General features: G+C 34.7%; 1 protein-coding gene and 3 long non-coding RNA genes across 20 annotated transcripts in view; 2 read left to right on the forward strand and 2 right to left on the reverse strand.

Annotated features, from left to right (window-relative positions):
- LOC141375883 (uncharacterized) overlaps window positions 1-24,136 on the reverse strand; it is a 270,920-nt gene that overhangs the window by 102,232 nt on the left and 144,552 nt on the right. The gene's annotated exons all lie outside the window — the stretch shown is intronic.
- The window catches only part of iqsec2b (IQ motif and Sec7 domain ArfGEF 2b), a 179,418-nt gene that overhangs the window by 16,424 nt on the left and 138,858 nt on the right, over window positions 1-24,136 (forward strand).
- On the forward strand, window positions 4,802-8,591 carry LOC147842782 (uncharacterized). Its single transcript, XR_015498290.1, has 3 exons — window positions 4,802-7,140; window positions 7,391-8,280; window positions 8,516-8,591. It is a non-coding gene; the product is annotated as an uncharacterized LOC147842782 (long non-coding RNA).
- Window positions 7,808-13,403, reverse strand: LOC147842783 (uncharacterized). The gene is made up of 3 exons (XR_015498282.1): window positions 12,724-13,403; window positions 8,758-11,663; window positions 7,808-8,696 (listed from the first exon to the last, which is right to left on the reverse strand). It is a non-coding gene; the product is annotated as an uncharacterized LOC147842783 (long non-coding RNA).

Consider the following 24,136-nt stretch of genomic DNA (forward strand, 5'->3'; position numbering starts at 1 on the left):
ATTTAAAAAAGGAAAAAAAAATATATATAGGGGGGCTAATAATTCCGATTCAACTGTATTTTACCCTTTTGTCTAGATTTAAGATTTTAAAGTCTTTAAGATTTAAGTCATTTGTGTCTCAAGAAAGTGTCTGTAAAGTTTCAGCTCAAATCACCCATCACATTGTTTATTATACCTTTTAGAATATTGGAATTTTCTGCTCTGAACACAAGCTGTTTTTGTTGCATGTGCTTGTTTACTTTACTTTACATTCTTTATTGTCCACAAGTGGAAATTTATCTTTGGCTTCACCACACAACCACATCAGCGTTTACATTACACACATCACAGAAAAAACATTCAACACAAATACATACAACGTCGTCACATATATCAAATTAAAAAACACAATTTAAAACCCTACACATAATTAAAACCCAGTATTTAAAATTCTAATGGCACTTGGCACAAAGGACATTTGATACACATTTTTCTTTACTTGAGGTTGCCTAAAACGTCTTTTTGATGGCAAGAGCTGAAATTTGATATTTAAGGGATGGGAACAATCTTCAACAATGATGTGTGCTTTCTGTCTAATTCTCATTGAATAAATTTCATTTGGTTGTTTTTGCGCTTTACCTACAATTGTACTGCCAATTTTTACTACTCTACACAGTTTTTGCTTTTCCTTCATTGGCAACAGTCCATACCATGCTATCATGTTAAAACTCACAACAAACTTGTTGCCCACCGTTCTTACATGCCTGTCAGAGTGTGCCTCAATCTCCGCCTTGGCTGCTTCAGATAAACAGCACAGTGAAAGACATGAAGAAAGCAGATCTCATGTAACGTTTGTGAGAGATACTACAGTAAGAACTTTTCCAAGGATTATTTGATGTATTTGTTGTGGAGTTAATTCAAGCCTTTTTGCAACGATGAGTCACACAATATTGCAAATTTTACGCACACAACACACACACAGCGGACACATGCATTTAACTCTGCACTTCGTTTTTCTCGACAAATGTGACAGGATACACGCTAATATCCACAGTTGTATAGACATCCATTATGTTAATGTACAAAATAAGCCTGATTTAACCTCCACAAACCGGGATTCAAGTGACTTCTTTTATACTTGTACTGACATGCGGCTGTGGTGATGAATTACAGCGATTTTACTTTAATACAAACATGCACTGTTTTATAAATGTTTTAACCTTGTAAAACTCATTCTTGATCACATTTGATGATGATTGATGATCACAGAGAGCTGAACAGATCTTTAAATCCCAGTTGCTCTGCACATGTCCTGTCTTGTTGAGAAAATTACATGTGTTACTACAGTGACATGTTAATATGCGTCTGTTAATCAATTCACTGGGCAGGAAAAGCTGCACTCCTCATGTTGCTGTCAGCCTTGAACTGGGAAAGATTTGGATCCTATTTTAACATCTATCACTCCAATATGACTGTGGACACACTATACATACACACAGTTCTGTCCAAACAGCTTACAAAAGATGACTTTCATCATAGGCGCTCTTTAAATCAACCTAAATTTGTAAAAACAATTAAGTTAACTTGATTGATTTGCTTGGGACAACATGAAGGAATTATGTGGAACCCAGCATTTTTTAAAGCACATAATTCATTCATGTTGTCCCAACACAAATCATTAGGTTAACTTAAATTTAAAACAATTTAAATTGTTTTAATTTTAAATTTACTTAAAATTAAAACAATTAAGTTGTCCCCAAAAATCCCAAGAATTTTGCTGTTACTTTTTATCAGCAAACTATCTTTTTTGAGTGTAGTTACCAGCCTTAAACATATTTATTATTAAATATGTATTACAGTTATGAAAAAGAGAGAAGAATTTTTTAGCAGAATTAATTTGGTTGCAGTTACAGGCAAATGGCTTTAACTGACTCTCTCTCTCTCTCTCTCTCTCTCTCTCTCTCTCTGCATCCTCCTCCTCCTCTTTTCCTCCCTCCCATGGGGCTGTTAGTCATTAGTAAGGAACACATATTAGTTATTTATGTGGGTGCAGGACTGTGCTGATTGGCTGGGCAGTTTGTTCCAGTACTGCTGAGATCATAGCGGAGGCAGCAAATGAAAACGCTTCCATTTCTATCTTGATTTCTTGGAGATCCTCTAATTAGCTCCTTCACTGTGCTTTTAATTATACTTGTGCGCCGCCGTTTAGCACAATGACCTCCGATTTATGACTCTATGAGCACTTTTAAACCTTTTATAATAGCTCTGCTCACTAAAGCTATCCATGATATGGGATGTAACTGCACAGTATTACATTTTTACTAGATTTTTATTTCTATTCTACTCTGTTTTTTTTTTCAGTTAAAGACTTGAATAAGAATTGTTTTATAAATATAAATCTGATATTATAATACTGGGTAGACTATCTATTGTAAGAACAGATCCAGATAATTGTGTATTATCCATCTAGATTTCTGCAGGTTGCCATTAGACTTTATAGGGTTGATAGGGAGCAGTTATTTGTGAGTCAATTATAAAAAGTCATAACGTTGCATTCACTGCATGAATAATATGAATATTGATTTCCATTAGTAATGTTTTTATGTCCTATTGACTTTTTTCTTGTTTGTTTTTGAATGTATTCTTTTATTTTTAGGTCTAGCCCTTGTAATATTTCAGAATAAATGTATTTTAATAAGTTATTTACCTTAAATGGGCTACAATTATGTACGCAAATTATTCAAAAACATTGATGTAAACTATACATCCCAATGATCTCCATGATCTGATCCAGAAGGCTCTGGAACACATTCGCTGTGCAGTGTTGACATGCATTAGTCTGCACATATTTTAATAAATGCATGATTCAATCATTCAGTCATTCATTTTCTTTTCAGCTTAGACCCTTTATTAATCAGGGGTCACCACAGCGAAATAAACCACCATCTTATCTAGCAAATGTTTTACGTAGCAGATGCCCTTCCAGCTGCAACCCAACCATGAGAAACACCCATACACTCCTGCATTCACACACATACACTACGACCAATTTAGCTTACTCAATTCACCTATACCACATGTCTTTGGACTGTGAAGGGAACCGGAGCACCCAGAGGAAATCCACACGAACACGAGGAGAACATGCAAACTCCACACAGAAATGCCAACTGACTCAGGGCTCGAACTGGCCACCTTCTTACTGTGAGGCTATCGTACTACTACGCCACCCTAAATGGATGATAAAGCATGTAAAATATATTTTGATTAGGCTGCTTAATAAGGCTATTTGTTTTAGAAATGCATTGTAAAATAAATATAAGTTTAGATTATCTATATAAAGAACATTAAGAAATAATAATAATAATAATAATAATATTAAAAGGTTGTCAAAAACAACATACACATACAACAACATGCACATACACACACATACACAAAATATATGGGAATGGACTTTCAAAATTTAAACAAATGTTTCTGTTTTAGAGACTATTGCCTGCTTAAAAATCTTAAATCTATGTTGAACCTAATCTTTCCTGAACACTAAGGGCTCTATTTTAATGGTCTAGATGCAAAGTCTAAAGTGTAAGTTGCGAAAGCATTAAAGGCGTGTCCGAATACACTTTCGCTATTTTAATGACGCATGGTCTAACAGTGTTGTGCTTGTTCTCTTAATGAGTTATGGATTTGTTTTAAGTATAAAATGCACTAAACCAATCAGAGTCTCATCTTACATTCTCTTTAAGAGTCAGTTGCATCACGCCATGGTGCATTTGTTATCAACATGGTGGACTTTGTAAGTGGAAAATCTGAATGCTTCACTAGCAAGAAAATAGTTAAAAAGACCACATACAGTGAAAGGATAAAGAACACTGTACTTTACTTTTACTCTTTACTCCTTTACTTTTGTGGATGAGGAAACGTTGTTGTACGCACTCCACTTAAGACATCCATAATCCTACATATTTAATTTTGTTTGTTAAGTGTAAAGATTTTTTTTAACTATTTCTAAATTCAGTTCTAATTTCCAGCAAACGAATAAATGAACAATAATAACTAAGTGTGGTCAAAAAAACAATCCAAACATGCATCCTATTCTTATGCCCCATATGGTGATGCGACAGATGGACAAATCTAAGCTTGTTTTTAATAAAACAAATATACATTTGCATATAATAAAACTTGTCTACTACAAATAATAAAATTAATAAAATGCAAATTGTCATGAATAAACTGAAAAAAGTCCTCCAAGATGAGGCATGGAGGTAGTGTTTTTCTATATGTAGTAAATAATAATTTTTGTAATATATTAATCCTTTATTTTTTTCATATGTAAAGATATTTGTGTATTGGTGTACATCCTGTGTGTATTAATGTATGTGTAAGCTTTATGACCTGCATTTAGGTGGTCAATTGCGCAGTCTATTTCAGTTTCTCAAAATAACAACACACCAACAATGTGCCCTAACACACCTCCTTTATAGACCGGCACAACCATGAGTCCACAAAGTGGCACGAATGGATTTGTTATTAACCAACATGGCGCAAAATGTGAAAATTACTGTTGCGTGTGTCTGAAAATAGCAACAAATCCCTCCAAACATGTCTTGCGCCTTATTCTGCCGGGTGTATGACAGGGCCCTAAAGTTTTAGTCCGAATGTACAGTGCTCAGCATAAATGAGTACACCCCCTTTTTTGAAAAAAATTTTTTTTAAACATATTCTTTTAAAAAAATAATTATTTTTTTTTAAATTTATTTTTATATTTTGGTGCATTTAAACAAAACTTTTTATTATTATTAGTAAGCAGTCCATTCCATTAAAATAGTGTATGGTCACCTAACATAGCACAAATACATTATGGCAAAGGATCCTTTAGCAAATACAAATTTAAAAGATCTGTGAAAGATGTGCGCATTTATGCTGAGCACTGCGTATAAAACAAAAGTACATTTAATTAGATCTGCAATTGGATTCAATTAATTCAGATCGGTGCATGTACACATACAGTAGCCATTGCTAATTTCTGGTTTGAATTTCATATTAACATTTGAAATCAGTTTAGTTAAATGATTAAACAATTAAATGATTTAAAAAAATTAAACATAAGTAATGATGATAAAGAAATTCAAACTGTACATGCATATGAGGATGCAAAACCATCAAATAAAATCATTTTATTTTGAGTATTTTTCCCAAGTCCTAGACAAGATAACTGTTTGTGACAAACAGACTGACATTTAAGTAATTTATTCACACAGCCATCCGCTCCAGTGTGCTGTTAACCCCTGCCACTTGTTTTTTTTACAAGCTTGATGGCCTCAATTTTCATTCACTTCCTTTTACTAAAAGGAAATCTGCTTTTTGTTCTGCATAAGAAGGTCATGCAGATTTGAAGGGTGAGCAAATGATGACTGAACAGACATTTTTAGGTGAACTGTCCCTTTGCATTCATCCTTAACTCCAGTCCAGTCTATTAAGTTATTTTTACCAGCACTTTTCCTCCATTAAGGAGCCTTTATTTTCTTCTTCACAGCACAAAGCACGTTATTCTTGACATCATTCTGCTTTCTGTATCTTGTCTCGTCCTCTTTTCACACTCATCTCTCGCAATCCCAGCATCCACTTTTCACGGCTTCAGGTCAGAGGTCATTCCTTATTCATATCCTATCTCCACTTTTTACCCTCCAACTCTCAGTCTCTCTTTTTTCGTGTGCCTCGTTCTCTCCATTTACTTTTTTTAACCTCTCTCTCCTAATGTTTTTAGGTGTCCCTCTCTTTCTCTTTTTTTTTTTCATATGTGCCGCCCTCTCTGTGGCCAACAGATGGAGAATCAGTGTGTGTGTTCCAGTGTTTGTGTTCAGAGTCGAACACGCTGAGAGAAGGTCTTTCTCTCTCACACTGATCTCTCCTTCCTCCTACTTCTCCTCCATTTTAGCTCGCTCTGTCTTACTGTAAATGCCATATGTGATCCGTCTTTCCATTTTTATCCCGCTCTATACTGTACTGTGTGTGTGTGTGTGTGTGTGTGTTTGTGGAATACATGGCATTAGGTCAGGGTTATCCAGCGGGTGTTAATTACTGACCCATGTTGTGCTAGTAGATTGTTTGCGATGGCGCGGACTGTGTGCCAGCAGTCTGAACTCTGCTATTTCTGCCCTTTGAAAAACAATTTTAAACAACATGGGAATAGATTTGACCCTGTTTACTTCATGAAGGTCTGGGGTTTTATTGTGCTGTAGATGTTTTATGATCTTTGTTTTCATAATTATTACATTTCTCAACCCCTGAAATGTCATTTCTGCTGACATTATCGTGGCAAGTGTAAAATTAGAGGTATTGTTAGGGATTGGTCACAATATCATTGCGGCTTTAAAGATGCAGTATGTCATTTTTGCAGCTAGAGGGCGTGTATTCACAACAAACAAAATATATTACACTGATCTAATGGTTTTGGATGTTTAATCAAACAAATGATTTCATATTATGAATTTAAAGCATTCTTTAGATTAAGATGCATTATCATTTGACTTTTTATGTATGGTATTATTATCAGATTGGTTGATGTAACTCAGTGTGCTGTAATACAAAAATCTTTCAATATTTTACTTTGGGGATTTCTAGATTTTTTTGTCAGATGAGATGAATTCTTTAGAGGTAAAATGTTTACTTGAAGTACCTATTATAATATTTACAATTTATGTTTCAATAATTTATTTACAGCAAGTTTGCATAATGTAAATTGTGCAACCAAAAAAACCTGTAGTAAGTACAGTTGAAGTCAGAATTAATAGCCCCCCTTTGAATTTTTTTATTTTTCAAATGTTTCCCAAACGGTGTTTAACAGAGCAAAGATTTTTTTTTTTTTTTTACAGTATGTCTGATAATGTTTTTTCATCTAGAGAAAGTCTTATTTGTTTTATTTCAGCAAGAATAAAAGCGGTTTTAATTTTTTTAAAATCCATTTTAAAGTCAAACTTATCAGCCACTTTAAGCTATATATTTTTTTCGATAGTCTACAGAACAAACCATCATTATACAATAACTTGCCTTATTACCCTAACCTGCCTAGTTAACCTAATTAACCTAGTTAAGCCTTTAAATGTCACTTTAAGTTGTTTAGAAGTGTCTTGAAAAATATCTAGTCAAATATTATTTACTGTCATCATGGCAAAAATAAAATAAAACAGTTGATGAGTTACTAATAAAATGAGTTACTAAAACTATTATGGTTAGAAATGTGTTGAAAAAATCTCTCCAATAAACAGAAATTGGGGAAAAAAATAAAAAGGGGGGCTAATTATTCTGTTTTCAACTGTATATATTTATATTTTTTATTTATAAACTTTTTATTTATATTTTTGTATTACATAAATATATCTGTTTCCAAAGTAACGCTTAACAGAACAAGAAAATGTTCACTCTTTTCTTTTTTTTTTTTTTTAGGTTGGCTGGAACAAAAACAGTTTTTACATTAAAAAAGTATGATTTTCAAACCCAATATTATTCATACCTCTGGTGTTAACTAAAATAGTAACTAAATGACCTAGTTAAGCCTTTAAATTGTACTTTAAGCTAAACACTAGTATCTAGTAAAATATCATGTCAGTAACATGGGAGGTACATCGGGGCACAAAAGAGTTGAGAGTCCAAACACTGCTTTGTCAGGCAGGTCAAAAGGTCAAACAGGATCAAATGCTATCAGGAGGGTAATCCAAAAACATACTGTATAGTCGTGGTCACAGGCAGAGGTCGCGCAGGGAGCAAACAGGATAAACAAGAAACAAGACAGAAATCAAAAAACAGTGATGTGACGTTGTGCACAGAGGCTTAAAGCGAATAACAAAAAAAGATACATCTCGTAGTGAAGCAGTGCACAGAGCTTGAGTCATTTTGCCATAATCACGAGATCAGTGACATCTAAAGCTTCATTTTCGCCTATACCATGTGACTGCTTCGAATTTTGATTCAAAGGTTTAAAACCCTCATGAGTTCTTAAAGTATATAGAGAGACAAAGAAGGTCACTGCATATTGTAGTACAGTGTGTAACGGAGGTTAACATGTATTACTACATGAATTGAGTTGGCCGGTTGTGAACGTTTGACATTTTTACAACGGTGCTTTCCCACACTTTTACCAGCAGAGATCCTCATCGAACTCAGATTTGGAAAGCTTTGAGTAACAAACCTTTCTCTGATACAACTGAGTAGAACAGTTCACTGATTCAGAAAGCTTTACTTCACCATCATTATTAAAAGGTAACAGTTAATAATTTTACAGACAGTGTTGGGAAAAAAAAAGTAATATATTACAATTTTACGTCTATCTTATCTTTTTAAAAAAGTAAAAAATGCAAATTACAATAAAAAAACAAAGCACATTTATATTCACATTGTGTCCTTAAAAAGTAACTAACACATTTAGTTACGTTTTGTTTACTTTTTAAGTGACTACTACAGCTTGTAATATTACTTTTTTCCCAACACTGTCTGTAAAATTATTAACTGTTACCTTTTAATAATGATGGTGAAGTAGACCCAGCAATGTGAGTGCAGATGAAAGCAGTAGTCAATGTAATCAGTCTATGATTAGCTTCCAGCTGTGTATGTGCAATCAAAAAAAACAAAAACAAAAAAAACTGGAACTGTTGTGTATGTGAGGTGCATGATGGGATTTGTGGTTCATGTCAGTGGCAGATTTACATTTATTTTTTTTTCTTTGACATGATGACATTGTCACGGTCACCAGCAATCTAACTGTTGCAGATCGCTGGTGACCGTGACAATATCATCATGGCAAAGAAAATATTAATTTGTTATTGGATTTTTTTTATTATGTTTAAAAATGTGTTGTTATCTTAGTTTAAACAGCCCTTGAGAAAATATTGGAAAATGAATTACAATTTTAAAGAAAGGCCAATATTTAGCCTTCAACTGTAATTATTACAGGGTTTTGGTAATACAATTTGTTACTAGCACTATAAAACATGTAACTTGTAATTACATCACCTAAAATAATTAATTCATACATACGTAGGTGCTGAACCATTTCTGATTTTGCTTGTGTGTGAAAAGAACTCATTATGTGCAGAGTTGGACCTGTCATTGCAAAACCAGACATTGCATACATAATGGCAATTGTTCCTTAATCACTGACTCAGCTTGGAAAGGTCAGCGGATAACAAGGCCAGTGTAACGTTTAAAAACATGAACTTTAAGTGCATTGTTACAACATTGCTACTATTCCAAACAGAATGTCTGATGTTACCCCGATAAATCACTTGCACTATTTGAAAAAAAATACTAGCAGTTCATTAACATTGTAATTTAGCATTATTCAATTGAACATGAACATGATTTGAACATGATTACATAATAAATTGATCCTGTAATGTGAAATGGGCACGTTCACGTAATTATGTCTGTCGCTGTGCTTAAGGTGTATAAATAGCTGATTATCTCACATCAACTGCCAGTTCCTAATGCCAGCTTCCTATTCAGTCCAGCCTCTCAATACCTGTTTATTATTCAGCAACAAACCACCTTGATTAACGGTTTGCAGGACTCATGGGTAATCATGACAGAGCATGTTTACTCAGGGTCACACTTTATTTTAATGTGTCCTTAAAGGGATAGTTCCCCCCAAAATTGAAATGTCCTTTAATGATTAAGCATTTGAAATGCAGTGTTATATTTATATGTATAGATTTTTTTAATCAGAACATTCTAAATTGCAACTTCATTATATAGCCTAAGAATATATTAAACAAACGTATTTCAGTATTATTAAATGAATGACAGTCAGTTTTAATGCATGTCAATATGTTTAAATAGAAATTATAACATAATATTCTGGATATCACAAATCTTTGGCATTTTACAGTTAAACATATTTGAAAGACAGCACAGAAACTTATGAAATGACATATAATGTACTTAATAAGTATTATGTCCTACTTAAGTGAGTCACCCACCTAATCCAATTAATTGAATGTATCTAAATATACTAAAACACTGTTATGGGACATGATGAGCAGTATCCCAGAATGCAACGTACAGTATGGAGCATTTGCGTTTGACATTTTAAATGCTCTATATATCTACTCTCAGGAGGGGTTTCTCAACACAGGTAACTCATCACAGCTGGTGTGGATATTTAGTTTTACTCTACATTTAAGCTCACATTATTTCATTTAATACCACGGGAACACTAGTGTGACCAATTATCATCTCTTTTTTCCACTTGCACATGCTATTATTGGCAACCAATTTTCCACAGTCACATTTATATTGTACTATGTAATTCTGCCTGATTCTGTTCAGTATGTGGGTTGTAATAATGTGTCCATGTATTTTATTTTTAGATGCAATTATCTTGCATTATCACAATTTCTTTTAATCTTTTAACTTTTTTCTTTTCGTCGACTCATTTGAAAAGGGTTAAACAGTGTCTCAATTTCATTTTCAAAAGAATTAATATTTAATTTGTCCTCTCAATATGAATTCATGAAAGATGCATGTATGCTAGTTATAAAAAAATGTGAAAAATAAATGCTGTTTAAAAGTATCTGTCACATCACTGCCGGGTTGGGTAGAAATGTGCAGTGTTGGGCAAGCTACTTGAAAAATGTAATGAGTTAAACTATTAGCTACTCTACTTAAAATGTAGCTTCACTACACTAAAAGCTACCCCCTGGGAAATCTAGTAAGCTAAGCTAAAAGCTACATGGCAAAAGTAGCTTATAGCTACATCTAAGATATTTAAAACAAATAAATAAATAATTAAATCGAAGCAACTTAAATCCAAGTCAATCATGTCTTAGTGATTAATAAAACTGTCAATGAAACATATGAGGCATAATAGTTCAGTTCAGTTATTTACTCTAAATAATATGCTGTACTAAACAGAAACACATTACACATTTTAAATACTATAGTAATTTATAGTAAAGGGAAATATTTTGTAATAAGCATATATATATAGTATATACTAAAGTATTTTTTGAGTAAGTAAAGTTTATTTATAAAGAACATTTAACTTCAGTTTGGCACTGACCAAAGTGCTAAACAAAACCATAGCACACATTCTAAAACAGTAAAATAACTATAAAAGTAATAATAAGAATAATAGTTTTACAGCAACAAAGCACAATAAAGATTAAAAGCCTGGCAATAGAATTAAAATGTGTCTTAAGTCTAGACTCAAAAATAGAGAGAGAAGAAGAACTCCTGATGTCCGGTGGCAGCTTCCACAAACGTTGAGCAGTGGCTGCAAAGGCTTTATCTCCTTTCAGTTTAAGTCGTGACCGAGGAATTTGCAGTAACAATTTATTTGACGACCTACGAGACTGAGGAGTTGACTGTAGGTTAATAAGTTCTCGTATATAAGAAGGTGCTTGCCCATTCAGTGCTTTAAAAACAATGAGTAAAATCTTGAACTGAATTCTAAAATTGACAGCAAGCCAATGAAGAGATGCTAAAACTGTTGAGATATGAGCATTTTTTTTTGTACCTGTTAAAAGTCTAGCTGCCACATTTTGATACAACTGCAACCGTGCAGCAAACATGTGATCAAGATTTGATTGAAGCAAATTCTGCACATTCGCAACAATCATAGTGCGCATTCTGTTTTGTTTGCATATTAGAACATTGATAATCCACCTCTTTTCTCACATTTGCATTGACTTGTAAGTAGGGATGTAACGGTATTGTAAATACCGTCATACCGCAATATAAATTTTTTTCGATATTACCGTAGTCGCATGACTCGGTAAAACTATAGGTCTTCTGAGAAAATTTGCTCAGGCGAATGAAGCGAACGGGAGGTAGCGGAAAATACAATTCCCATCAGCCCTTGCGGTCTGTTGTCGCTACAGATACAGTAATGCGGAAATGGAGTGTGCTGCTAGAAGCGGGCATCAAAAAGAACTGGAAATGATCGAATCTGAAGCCGGTGTTGTCGCCGCACGCGTACTGAATAGCGGTGTTGTCGCACCCGTTCTGATCAGCTGTGTTGTCGCGTGCGTTCTGATCAGCTGTGTTGTCGCGCGCGTACTGAATAGCGGTGATGTTGCGCGCGGTCTGATCAGCTGTGTTGTTGCGCGCGTACTGTAAAGCGGGGAGTGGGGGTTGAGCGCGCATACTCAAGAGCGGTGTTGTCGCGCGCCTACTGAAGGGCGGGTTGGAGGGTGTGACACAGCACACTGTTCAGATTGATACAGACATGAGATCTCTATCTCACTCATGGCTTGTCCTCTCAAATGGGGGAAAGACAATGCACAACGTTACCCACTGCTGTCAACCTGGGCCAAGTCATATCTCTCTGTCCCAGAAACCTCAGTCCCAAATGTGAGGGTTTTTTTCTGTTGCAGGGGACATTGTAAATGCCCAGAGATACCAGCTTTTACCAGGTTATATTTATATGATAATTTTACTTAAAACCCATCTCTATCTAAGTGAGTGAGAGAGTGATTAAATGTTGAATGTGATGAGTTTTCAACAATACTAAATTGAAACTTTATTTTTTTACATGGTTTAATAATTTTTTGTTAATAAAATTGAAGTTCCTGTTTGAAAGCTTACAGATAGAGTGCTAATTTGTATGTCATTGACACTTTTGGCACTTTTTTGGAGTATTTTCATAAGTTTTGTTTTTTCCTGTAAATGGTTCAATAAATACCGTACCGTGACATTCATACTGAGGTATTACCGTACCGTGAAATTCTGATACCGTTACATCCCTACTTGTAAGCAATGTACACAAATACTTAATTACGCGTTTGGAGTGAACCCAGCATAAAATGCTTCTATCACCGGCTGTTGGTTTAGAGTGGTTTATTAAAAAAAAAACTATGTTGTGGACATGGCCTTGGCCTTTTCTTGCATGACTGTAAATGTACTGAACTTTTTAAAATTCATGAATCAAATATTGTCTTTAATTCTTATCTGACTTGGTCTGTACTTTAGAAAGATTATTCTAAGCTTTCTGTCTATTGATTCAATAGCTCATTATATACCTCGAATCTCTTAGAATGTTGTGCTGGCCAAGTAAACATGCTCACGCAACCTCGCCAGTCTGAGTCTTAGTCAGAGGATATAACCGTAAACTCGTTTTCTTTAAGTAGGCCACTCAATGCTTGCTCATGCCTAAAGAATAGTTGATTTAGTCATAGTGTTATAACTTGCTAAGTCAGTGATGGCCAGAAATTAGCAGGTTCCAGACATTGTGCTCTATACTCCATCCATTCACAGGCATCTGTGCCATTGTATTAAGTTGCTGTAAAGATGAATTCATCATCTACTAGAGTTAATTAAGAATTTTACATTGATTTGTCAGGTGGTATTTAATAAACATCTTAAATTTAGAACAAATAACAGAAAGAAAAAAATTACACAACATGTTTAGCATCAAAAATAAAAATTTCAATAAAACAATTAATAAAAACATGATTAAAGTATCTACATACCTAGGAACAAAGAGACATAGAGACTGTGTGGGATGTTGCATTCGTTTAAAGTCTCCTTTAATATACGCTACTAGTTTTAAGCAATGACGAATTCTAAATAATAAAAGATTCACATTCAGCCATAAATAGACATCATCCCAAATACAACCTAGAGTAAAAAGACAATACTTGATAACAATCCTAACAAGGACCATTTTCATATCAGTAGGACAGAATTTACCCCCAAACCTGGGATGTTTATTTTGTTATCTCATCAACTGAGATCATATTTTCACTCACACCATGACCTTAAAATGACGCCAAACATCACCATCACCGGACTTCTAACCATTATGTCATGCTTATACACTGATTGATACACACACCTGCAGCACATCACACTGATGATCCATGCAAACACTTATAAGCAGCTCACACACTCAGTGCGAAGTCTTGTTCTGCCCTGTCTGACATTACTGAGCGTTATCTCCTTGCTTGATCTCCTGTGTATTACCTGGACTGTATATTGACCTTGCCTTGCCTGCCTCGAACCTTGCTTGTACCCTTGACTTTGATCCACGCTGCCTGCCCTGAACCCAGCCTGATATCTCGCCTCTGAACCACGCCGCCAGCCTCTGACCCATGCCTGCCATCACACTCTTTGACAGCCAGCCGCCTGCCCATAGACCCATACTAACTACGTTTGATGTGAGTTCGCACGCTAATGCATATTTTGTGATTAAACTGTGTTAAATAAATATACTACAAATAGATCCCTCCATGTCAGACTACTCTTTACACCTTTTACTCAGAAGTTACTGCAGTTGAATTTAAACGTACTACTCGGCCGTTAAAAAAGTATGTTACATACAGTATGAATGTGAGTTGTATAAATAGAGTTCGGATGTACTACATCTGCCATTTTGTCATGGTCACATGCCCTAGACATCAGTTATGTCGCTTCACTCCCATTCATGAATTCTCTTGCGGGGCATAATGGGATAGCACAGCATGCATGGGATGCGCACTTCAGAATCTCGCCGGAAGTAGTAGGTCATCCCTTCTCGCATACTGATTTTCAAATTCTATGAATTTGGACATACTACTTGGTATGGAAGTATACGGTTTCAGACGCAGCCTAATACTCATCAGACCTCATAATGTAGTTGTAATGAATAAAAATGATTAGGAAATATGGCAATAGAAATGAAGTATACTTTTTACATACTCTTTACAATACATAAGTATTAAAATAAGGTTAACAAAACACACAAGATGGCTAAAGTGTTTCTACTGTGTATTCCTTGCATTGTGTGCACCAATTGTCTCCACAGGTATAGCAGAACCAGTAAAATTTGATTTTATGTGGACAGTTTTTGGTCCCCATAAGAAAAAAAACCCATAAATCATACAATTTAGGGTTTCGTTAAGGGGTAGGGTTGGATAGAATATGCAATCTGTACTCTATAAACATCATTACAGCTATAGGAACCTCATAAAGAAAACTCTACAAATGTGTGTAAGTGTGTGCACTTAATGTAGTTTACAAAAATTTAAATTGTACAATGACAAAGGTATGATGACCTAGTTATTATGCTGGTTAGCTGAATAGAAGTATTCAAAACATTTTCAACTTAAAATCATATTTATTGGAGTCTTTTGGCATTCAAAATTTACCATATTTTACCAACATTACTTTTAAAGAGAGTCCTCATAAAGCATACATGTATGTTAGTGCTATTGAAACTTGCAGTGTATTTTAACATGTGTCTATACAAAACTATGCTTAAAAAACAAAGTGTACTTTAAACTTTAGCTGTTAATAACTGTTAGTTGAGGATAATAAAATTATATATATTACTTTTGAAAGACATAACACAGGAAATAAGTGTTAAGAATGATTTCTGAGTAAAAACCACAGGTGCAAGACAACTTCTCAAGTTTGTCAAGACAACTTGGTACAGTAAATGGAAAGAATAAGGAAGGAAGCATTAGTGTGTTTGACTCACCTGTTTGTCAGACAGCCTGTCAGGGAGTCCCGCACACACAGTATGAGAGTGTTTAATTAGTGTGACCTTAGTGTAATTACAATGGACCAAAGGTGTCGAATACTGCTGTGATCTTTATTTAATGTCAGTCTTGTCTGCTCAAAATTAAATTCAACTAAATGTCCCTTTGACCTGTCATGAGAGGACAGACAATACTCTAATACACCATGCTGGATTTACATCAATATATTTACTAAAGCAATAATCGACCAGTCAGTTTATTAGACTGGAGGTTTTTAGAAAAAAAAAAATGTTTTGGTGTTTCTGAAAGCTCAATTATTAGCTATTTTTCCATCCAAAGATGCAAATTAAACTTATGCACAAAACTGGAATATTGCATCAAACATTTGCCAAAGAAAAAAAATAATAATAATAAACATCCAATCCATCCAATTAGTTAAAGAGAACAAACTCCTCACTACCTGATAAACTGATTCAAATATCAAAAAGAAAGTTGAAAGCCAAAACACAATGAATGATTTTGTGTGACTTTTGAAGGTGCAAGACCGCTATTGTTATGATCAACCTCAGTGTTACGCTTGCAAGCTGCTGAAGAACACTCGCATTCAACTGCACTACAGATCCCATCATGCACTTTATTCACACACCTGGCCTAGATCCCCCTTGATTGCAAACACACACAGCTGAAGCTGTTCAGGACTAATCAGATGAACTATAATAATAATAATAATAATAATAATAATAATAATAATAATAATTCCTTTAATTTATATAGTGCTTTTATTGACACTCAAAGGGCTTTACATATTGGGGGGAATCTCCTCATCTACCACCGGTGTGCAGCATCCACCTGGATGATGCGACGGCAGCCAATCTGTGTCAGACCACAAACCACACATCAGTTGATTGGTGGAGAGGAGACAGAGTAATGAAGCCACTTATGATATGGGGATGATTAGGAGGCCATGATGGACAGATGCCAGTTTGCAAATTTGTCCAGGATGCCAGGGTTAAACCCCTACTCTTTTCAAATGACATCCTGGAATTTTCAATGACCACAAAGAGTCAGGGCCTCGATTTAACATCTCATTCGAAAGACGACGCTAACTGATTAGTATAGAGTCCCCTTCATTATACTGGGGTCTTAGGACCCACACAGACCGCAGGTTGGTCACCCCCTGCTGGTCTCACTAACACCACTTCAGGCAGCAATCTAGCTTTCCCATGTGGTCTGCCATCCAGGAAGCACAGCACACACACACATCTTTGCTGAATCTTGTGATCTGTAAGTGAGCATTACCAGAAATGTTATCCTAGGTCTTCCTTTTGTGTTTTTGACCTTTGCTTTGTTTATTGCTTAGATTGTTTAGCCACCTGTATTCTGACTACGCTTATGGGTAACCTTTATGCTTCAGCCTGACTATTCTGTTTAATAAACCGCACATGGATCCTCACCTCTGTTGCTGACTTAACTTATTACAGCTATTTAGGAACTTATCCTTTCAAGACAGTTATGGGAGGTAATAATACTGAACCAATTCAATGACGGACTGTGGCTTAGGCATTTTAGAAAGACCCAAATAACATTTCAGGTGTTGTGCAATAATATTTATCACATGATCTGTTAAATCAAAATCACATGATTTATTTTTATGCACATGCTGATTTTTATTTCATAATACTTTCCTTCATAGTTTATGCACATTTTCCTTAGCTACTTAGCTGTGTGCATACAATTTTGAAGCACATTTCCCAAAATTGTTTTTTGGTGTTTACAAGTGTGTTTTTTATTCTTTTAGTTGAAATTCCTCATGCCTCGTGGTGTTGCTAGGTAGTAGAGCTGCAAGATATTGCAATATTTTATTTTTCTGCAATAGATATTGCAATATGAATACAGTTTCACCTTTTTTTGTTTGAGTAGCTCTATTTGACATTTTTATTTGGGCAGTTTAACAGTATTCAGGTACAGAAATTGAATAATTCAGCCTGATCTTACAAGGAAACGTAAGTATTTTATGTGCATGGCACCGAACCTAACTGTCGATGGGGGATAAGCAAATCGTACCAAATTGAACGAATGGGTTGTACAAATTAATATGAATTAGAAACTAAATCAAAAAGTTACAAATTGCCATAAAATTGTGTTGAATAATCACACGGCAAAAAAAATATTTTCTGACTCTTATTTTTAGTCTAAATGTCTAAAGATTAAATCAAATAAATGATTGTTTTGATTTCACTTTCAGAAGTAATAAGTCAAATGAAGTCAGTTCAAGACAAGCAAAATTTGCCGAAAGAGGAAGTAAAATAATCATTGTTTTTCGTTTGACATTTTTATATTTGGACAAGAAACAAGATAAAAATTAACAATTTTTGCAATTTCTTGCGCTCAAATGTTTTAAACTCTCTTGAAATGCTCACAGTCACACGCTGTAAAAAATGCTGGATTCCACACAATGGGTTTGTGTTGGAACAATATAAAGGAATTAAGTTAGCTTATTAGTTTTCGCAAATTTAAATGGATTGAACATATAACAATTAAGGTGTCCTACCCAAAGAATCAGCTCGTTTTAAGTAGTTTAAACAAATAGCAAAAATTTATTTTGAGCACATGTTTTAAAAACACATGCAAATGATAAACTTTCACTCTATATTTGGTAAACTATACCAGTGACTCTACAAATCGCATGTGTTCTGTGGCTCCTGGTTGATTATAATTAAGACTCAACATTGCACATCCAGCGATGTGACTATTGTGGATGTGCAAAGCGATAACAATGCTAAAACAATATATTGTGCAGCCCTAGGTAGTTAGTAGTTCTTAGTAAATATTTGGTGTTTTTTCCCAAGTAAAAGGATGCCAACTAGGTCTCTTTGCTTCTTTTATCGATCGCTAGGCAAAATAAATAAATTTATAGCATGTTTTACAATTGGCACATCACTGATGTTGCAGTACAAACATTGTGGGAGGAATCATGTTTAACACTGTTTAAGGTTAATGAGAATAACAGACAAACCAGGTAACAGTATAAACATTAATCTGAGCTAAGGGCATAGCGCTATTGTTTCCGACTCTCAGTGACTAAAGAAGCCTAATTACCCAACACCGATTTCTGTTCATACATTTGCATAATTACGCTTTATTTTCATTTTGCCATTACTGTTTCCTAATGTCACGCTCACAGCAGGTCACTTACGCAAGATCTTAACATGGAGCTAACAATCACCAGCAGAAACTCTTACAATCCGGCAGGGAGAACAAGTTGACAGCATTTGCTCTTGCTTGAGCCGATGTTTCCAATTTTGCTATTTTAGGATATTTCTCCTCCTCCCTCTCAGTGTCTGTCCCTCTCACACATACACAAACACACACCTGTCCTTTCCTTTTTTGGATTATTGAATATGTGTGGGCAATTTAATCATTAAATTTATGCTTTAACATCGGATAGAAAACGATTTATAGCAGTATGACAAAATATATATATTTTTTTCCATCAGTCTTGTACTTTGTGTGTGTGTGTGTGTGTGTGTGCTATGACTCAGAGTTAAAAATTAAATCATGTTTTTGTAGACCTTCCTTTATCTATGCCTTATATTTCTCTACTCACACAGTTGACAATCTACATAACTAGTTTGCTATATTTTGTGAAGAAAGTGTAAGTTGTGTGTGCCTGTGTAAAAGTCAACTGCCAAAATGATGCTTCTAAGTGATTTTTAACATGTTGTAAGTTGGTTGTTTTCTCATGGCCTGTTTTCACTGAGTGGTATGGTACGGGTTGCCTTTATCAGGCTTGGTAAATGGTACCAATGGGACCCGATTGGAGGGTGTGGTGTAAAACAGAAAGTTTCAGTCAACATCATTCTGGCTTGAGGAAATGTCTACAGTAAAGCTGTACGGGTTGTTCACATATCATACGATGCTTTATCCACATCAATATTTGTGTATAAATGTTTATTACTAACCTTTCTATGAACATGATATAGCCTACAGCAATGTCCGCAATTATATATATATATATATATATATATATATATATATATATATATATATATATATATATATATAAAATATATATATATAAAATATATATATATATATATATATATATATATAAATATATATATATATATATATTAGGGATGTAACGGTATTGTAAATACCGTCATACCGCAATATTAATTTTTTTCGATATTACCGAAGTCGCATGACTCGGTAAAACTATAGGTCTTCTGAGAAAATTTGCTCAGGCGAATGAAGCGAACGGGAGGTAACGAAAACTACAATTGCCATCAGCCCATGCTTGACCATCATCCCTTGCGGTCTGTTGTTGCTACAGATCCAGTAATGCGGAAATGGAGTGTGCTGCTAGAAGCGGGGATGAAAAGAGCTGGAAAACTCTAAAGCAGGTCGCACACCAGAAGCGCCGCTCGGCGCCGCGACACGGCGCGTACATGACAGATTAAAGTATCGCACACCAGACGCGCACATTCGAATGATATTTAACATGAAACTAATCAGATGGCGCTCTGTGGCGCGGCTGAAAAATGAACTGCGTCCTGAGCCGTCGCCGGGCGCCGCCGACAGCCGCCGACTTGCGGCGCCGGTGTGTGTATCCTGATAGAAACCTATGATTAGAATTCTAAAATACGGTTCAGTCCTGCATTATCTCCGTGTAAGTTCAGACTTCGCAAGTTTGATTAAGGCTGCAGTCTCTTCTTCTCAGTTTGATATGGAAAAGCAGATTATACCGAGGACACGGGTAAATCTTCAAAGGGAACAGTGTACTTTATAACTTCATTCACATCACCCTGGCTTCGTTGTTTCACTTTCTCAACAATAAAATGTATACATGATTTAAGGAACTGCCTATTTTCATTTTAATATTAGCAACTTAACAGACAGCAGAAATGCTGAGGCGTCGTGCTGCATGAGCGTCATCTTCACTGTGTGCATATTTATAACAAAACGGAGCCGATAACAACTGCCTCCTTTCAATTTCAGTGAAAATACGAAACACAGCCTCTCTTTTGCTGAGTATCAGTTTTAATAATCGATAATGGCCATTTTAAAAGTATAACATACAATAAGTTTATACATTATAGGAAATAAAGGCAAGCGATCAGTCAATATACAGAATGTACGTGGTTACATTAATCATTAACTTATCTTTGCTCTCAGCCAAAACACCTTACCTGAGAACAAGTAATAGATTCCAATGACCAAAGTCAGGGAATATGTCGTTAGATAAAGACAACAAGATAAATGAAATATCCCGTTTAATAAATATAGTGAGATTAGATCCAGCGGGAGATGCTTGATGAGAAGTCCGACTAGCAGAGCTCTCATCTGGGTAGATGGGCTGAGTGTGATTAAATGTTGAATGTGATGAGTTTTCAACAATACTAAATTGAAACTTTATTTTTTTACATGGTTTAATAATTTTTTGTTATTAAAATTGAAGTTCCTGTTTCAAAGCTAACAGATAGATGGCTAATTTGTATGTCATTGACACTTTTGGCACTTTTTTGGAGTATTTTCATAAGTTTTGTTTTTTCCTGTAAATGATTCAATAAATACCGTACCGTGACATTCATACCGAGGTATTACCGTACCGTGAAATTCTGATACCGTTACATCCCTATATATATATATATATATATATATATATATATATATATATATATATATATATATATATATATATATATATATATAATAAATCCAACATATATGAACACATACAGCCCCTTACAGTCTCCGATATGTTATTAATTACAGAAAAACTACAAACAGCATAAATTTAGTCTTTATTTGGGTTCAAAAACAACACCCAACATATGACTCACAGTCAGAGCAAACCTCTCATCTGTATCTTTAATCTTCAGCAGCACATGTAACCTCTGCTGGAGAGTAATTCTGTCATTCTGAGTTCATAATAGTGATAGTAGATGATATTAATTAAACAATGCAGTTTTTTTCATGTTTTAGGTTGCTGAAAGAATCATTTGCTCACTTTCGCGTTAGTTCGTTTCTGAAAGAATCGGATGTCAGACGCACTTCAATAACTAGCACGTCATTTTCATCAGCTCAAGAAGTTAGTTAATTTAAATATAGATGCTCATTCTTTGTTTTGCTTTGTTTTGGTTCCGCCTTTTAGTACCCTTTTGTTGTGCTAGGTACCTTTTGACGGTGGAAATGGACATAAAAGCATACCGAACCGTACAGTACCACTCAGTGGAAACAGGCCAATATGCTTGCTATTTACTGATCATTTGCTGACTGTGGTTATGTATTATAGGCTATATGCCGAGTTAGTGTTGTTCTGATACTGATAAACTTCCGGTGAACTGTTATTGTGGATTTTCTTTCATTTTATACGGTTCCTTTTACAGCATCGATGTTGTAATGTAATTAGAATACATTCAGTTAAATAATCTTTGGCATTAATATTGTTGTTCAAGCGTAAAACGTGACATAAGGCCTTTTACTCGCACTCGCCCGTCAGAATCGGCAGGCTAGCGCAGAAGCTCCACTGAATATCCTGGGGTAAAATAAATGCTCATATTATAAAGACATGGCAGGGAAAAATGTAATTTAATGCAGTGCTTCTTGTACAATATGAGACCCACTTTATATCGGATATCACTCAGCCAGTGAAAATTTTTAAAGAAAACTGATCTTAAACGGGCAGATTTTTTGCAATGGCATACAGTTCGCCGGAAGCGCTTAACCCAGGTTACTGGAAAATTAAAAGTCCCATTAACATGCTTCAGCATATACCCTATTCTCCACGCATGGTTGATTAAAAAATGTTGTTCGCTTATTATGGAGAGAATAGCATTCAGCATTATTATGGAACAAAATCAATGCCAAAAGTCTTGAATTAAAAAGCTTGTTGAATATCACAAACTGAAAAAAATAATACACCGTATTAACAAGTTCTTGCATTTTAATGACTTGAATTCCAGGGTTTGTATTTTTAGGTCCTGAAATTTAACATATCTGTTTATTTAAGCTTTGAATATTTCAATGAAAAATATTTCAAACATGTTTTCATACTTAAAAATTCAATAATTCATATTCAATTTTCAGATTTCACTTACAAAATATTCAATACCCTTTAAAAATACGATGTATAATATTCAAAAGGTAATTTTCAGTTCATTTTATTTCAGTTCAAATATTCGCTTCCATAAATTCAGTGGATCAAATTCGACTGTTAAAATTCAACATTACATCCGGGAACTGCAGGAGAAGCAATAGATTGCAGATTGAAGATCGCCAGCTGCTCTAGCTTTTACCAGCAGGTGGAGATGGAATAATGTAAGATTTTTAACCCAGTAAACAGGCGAGAAAAAGGCTATTAAAGGCACAAAAGTAGCATTTAATATTAATATAAATGTTTTGGACATTATAAATGATAAAAAGTATGAGTAAAATGAGTAAATGAGGTTTTAGTCATCTATATTTGTCCTTATGTAACGGAAGCCAGCTGGTGATCGCGTAAATCTCAGTTCTCGGATCCAGGGACAGACGTTGTTCTGCAATCTTATCGGAGCTTGTCCCCCATGCCGGCTCGCTCCCTGCTCGGACCGGTGCAGTTACTTGCACATAAACCGTCTTTTGATGAATATGATGTTACACATTTTCTATCTTTATTGACTCTTTCTTCCATAGACGCGAAGTATTATATTGACAGCTAAAGAATATAAACGTAAGAGAAACAGGAGAGGAAATATTATAATAATACAAAATAGATAAACATTGACAGGGCTAAGAACAATTACGAACAAAGATATTCAAAAGCAGAGAGATTTTAAGAGAATGTCACACAAAACAGTTTACTTGGAACTGTTAAACAGTGTTCAGGTATGATTTAAGGTTGGTTATGGATGGGGCGTGTAATTTAAAATAATTTAACAAAACGTGCGAATGCATTAAAGGAGCGTCTTCAGTTATTATTTAAACGCAGCTATGTCAGGATTGGGATAGGTTATATAATTCCATTATTTAAATTATGATTGTTAATATTAATATTTTATGACATGTATTTGGGCTATTGCGCTTAAATAAGTCATCCTTCTAAATTAATATTTCTATTTATCCTTTTTATCACTCTGCCTGTCTTTCTCTTCTTTTTTTCTAATTATTGGGGTTCTGCCACGGTCAACGTTTGCAAAATGTCTTAGTTTGTCCAGAATATTGTTTTATTGTTATGTAGCCTATAGGCGAGAAAAATGTAACGCAAATGTGGCAATGTCGCAGCCAATTATAAGTAATAAAATGAGTCGCCTGTGGTTTGATAATAGGCAGTTATAACTGACTTTAATTTAACAAGCTTTTTAATTCAAGACTTTAGGCATTGATTTTGTTCCATACATTATGCTCTAAAAAAAAGACACAAAAGTATCAAAAACAGCAACACATTTAATTAAATTGAATCTATTACCTTGACCATGTGCTTCCACGTTAACAACCCTCTATTATAAGCAGAGTCCATTCTAATTCTCCCATAAAAAGCACCCAAGTTGAATATCTCCTAACTGGAACCGAAGGTTAGAATAACAGTTGAATAATCAGTTATCACAATGAGTTGTATTTTGTGTTCCTCTTGTATCCTAATTTCTCACAACTTAATTTTCAGTGAGCTGTGAATAACAGAGTCTCATTAATGCACAGCCTTGTAGAGACGCTACGGCCAG

This window comes from Danio rerio, chromosome 8, assembly GCF_052040795.2.
Source record: "Danio rerio strain M-AB ecotype USA chromosome 8, GRCz13ab, whole genome shotgun sequence".
NCBI classification, from domain to species: Eukaryota; Metazoa; Chordata; class Actinopteri; order Cypriniformes; family Danionidae; genus Danio; species Danio rerio.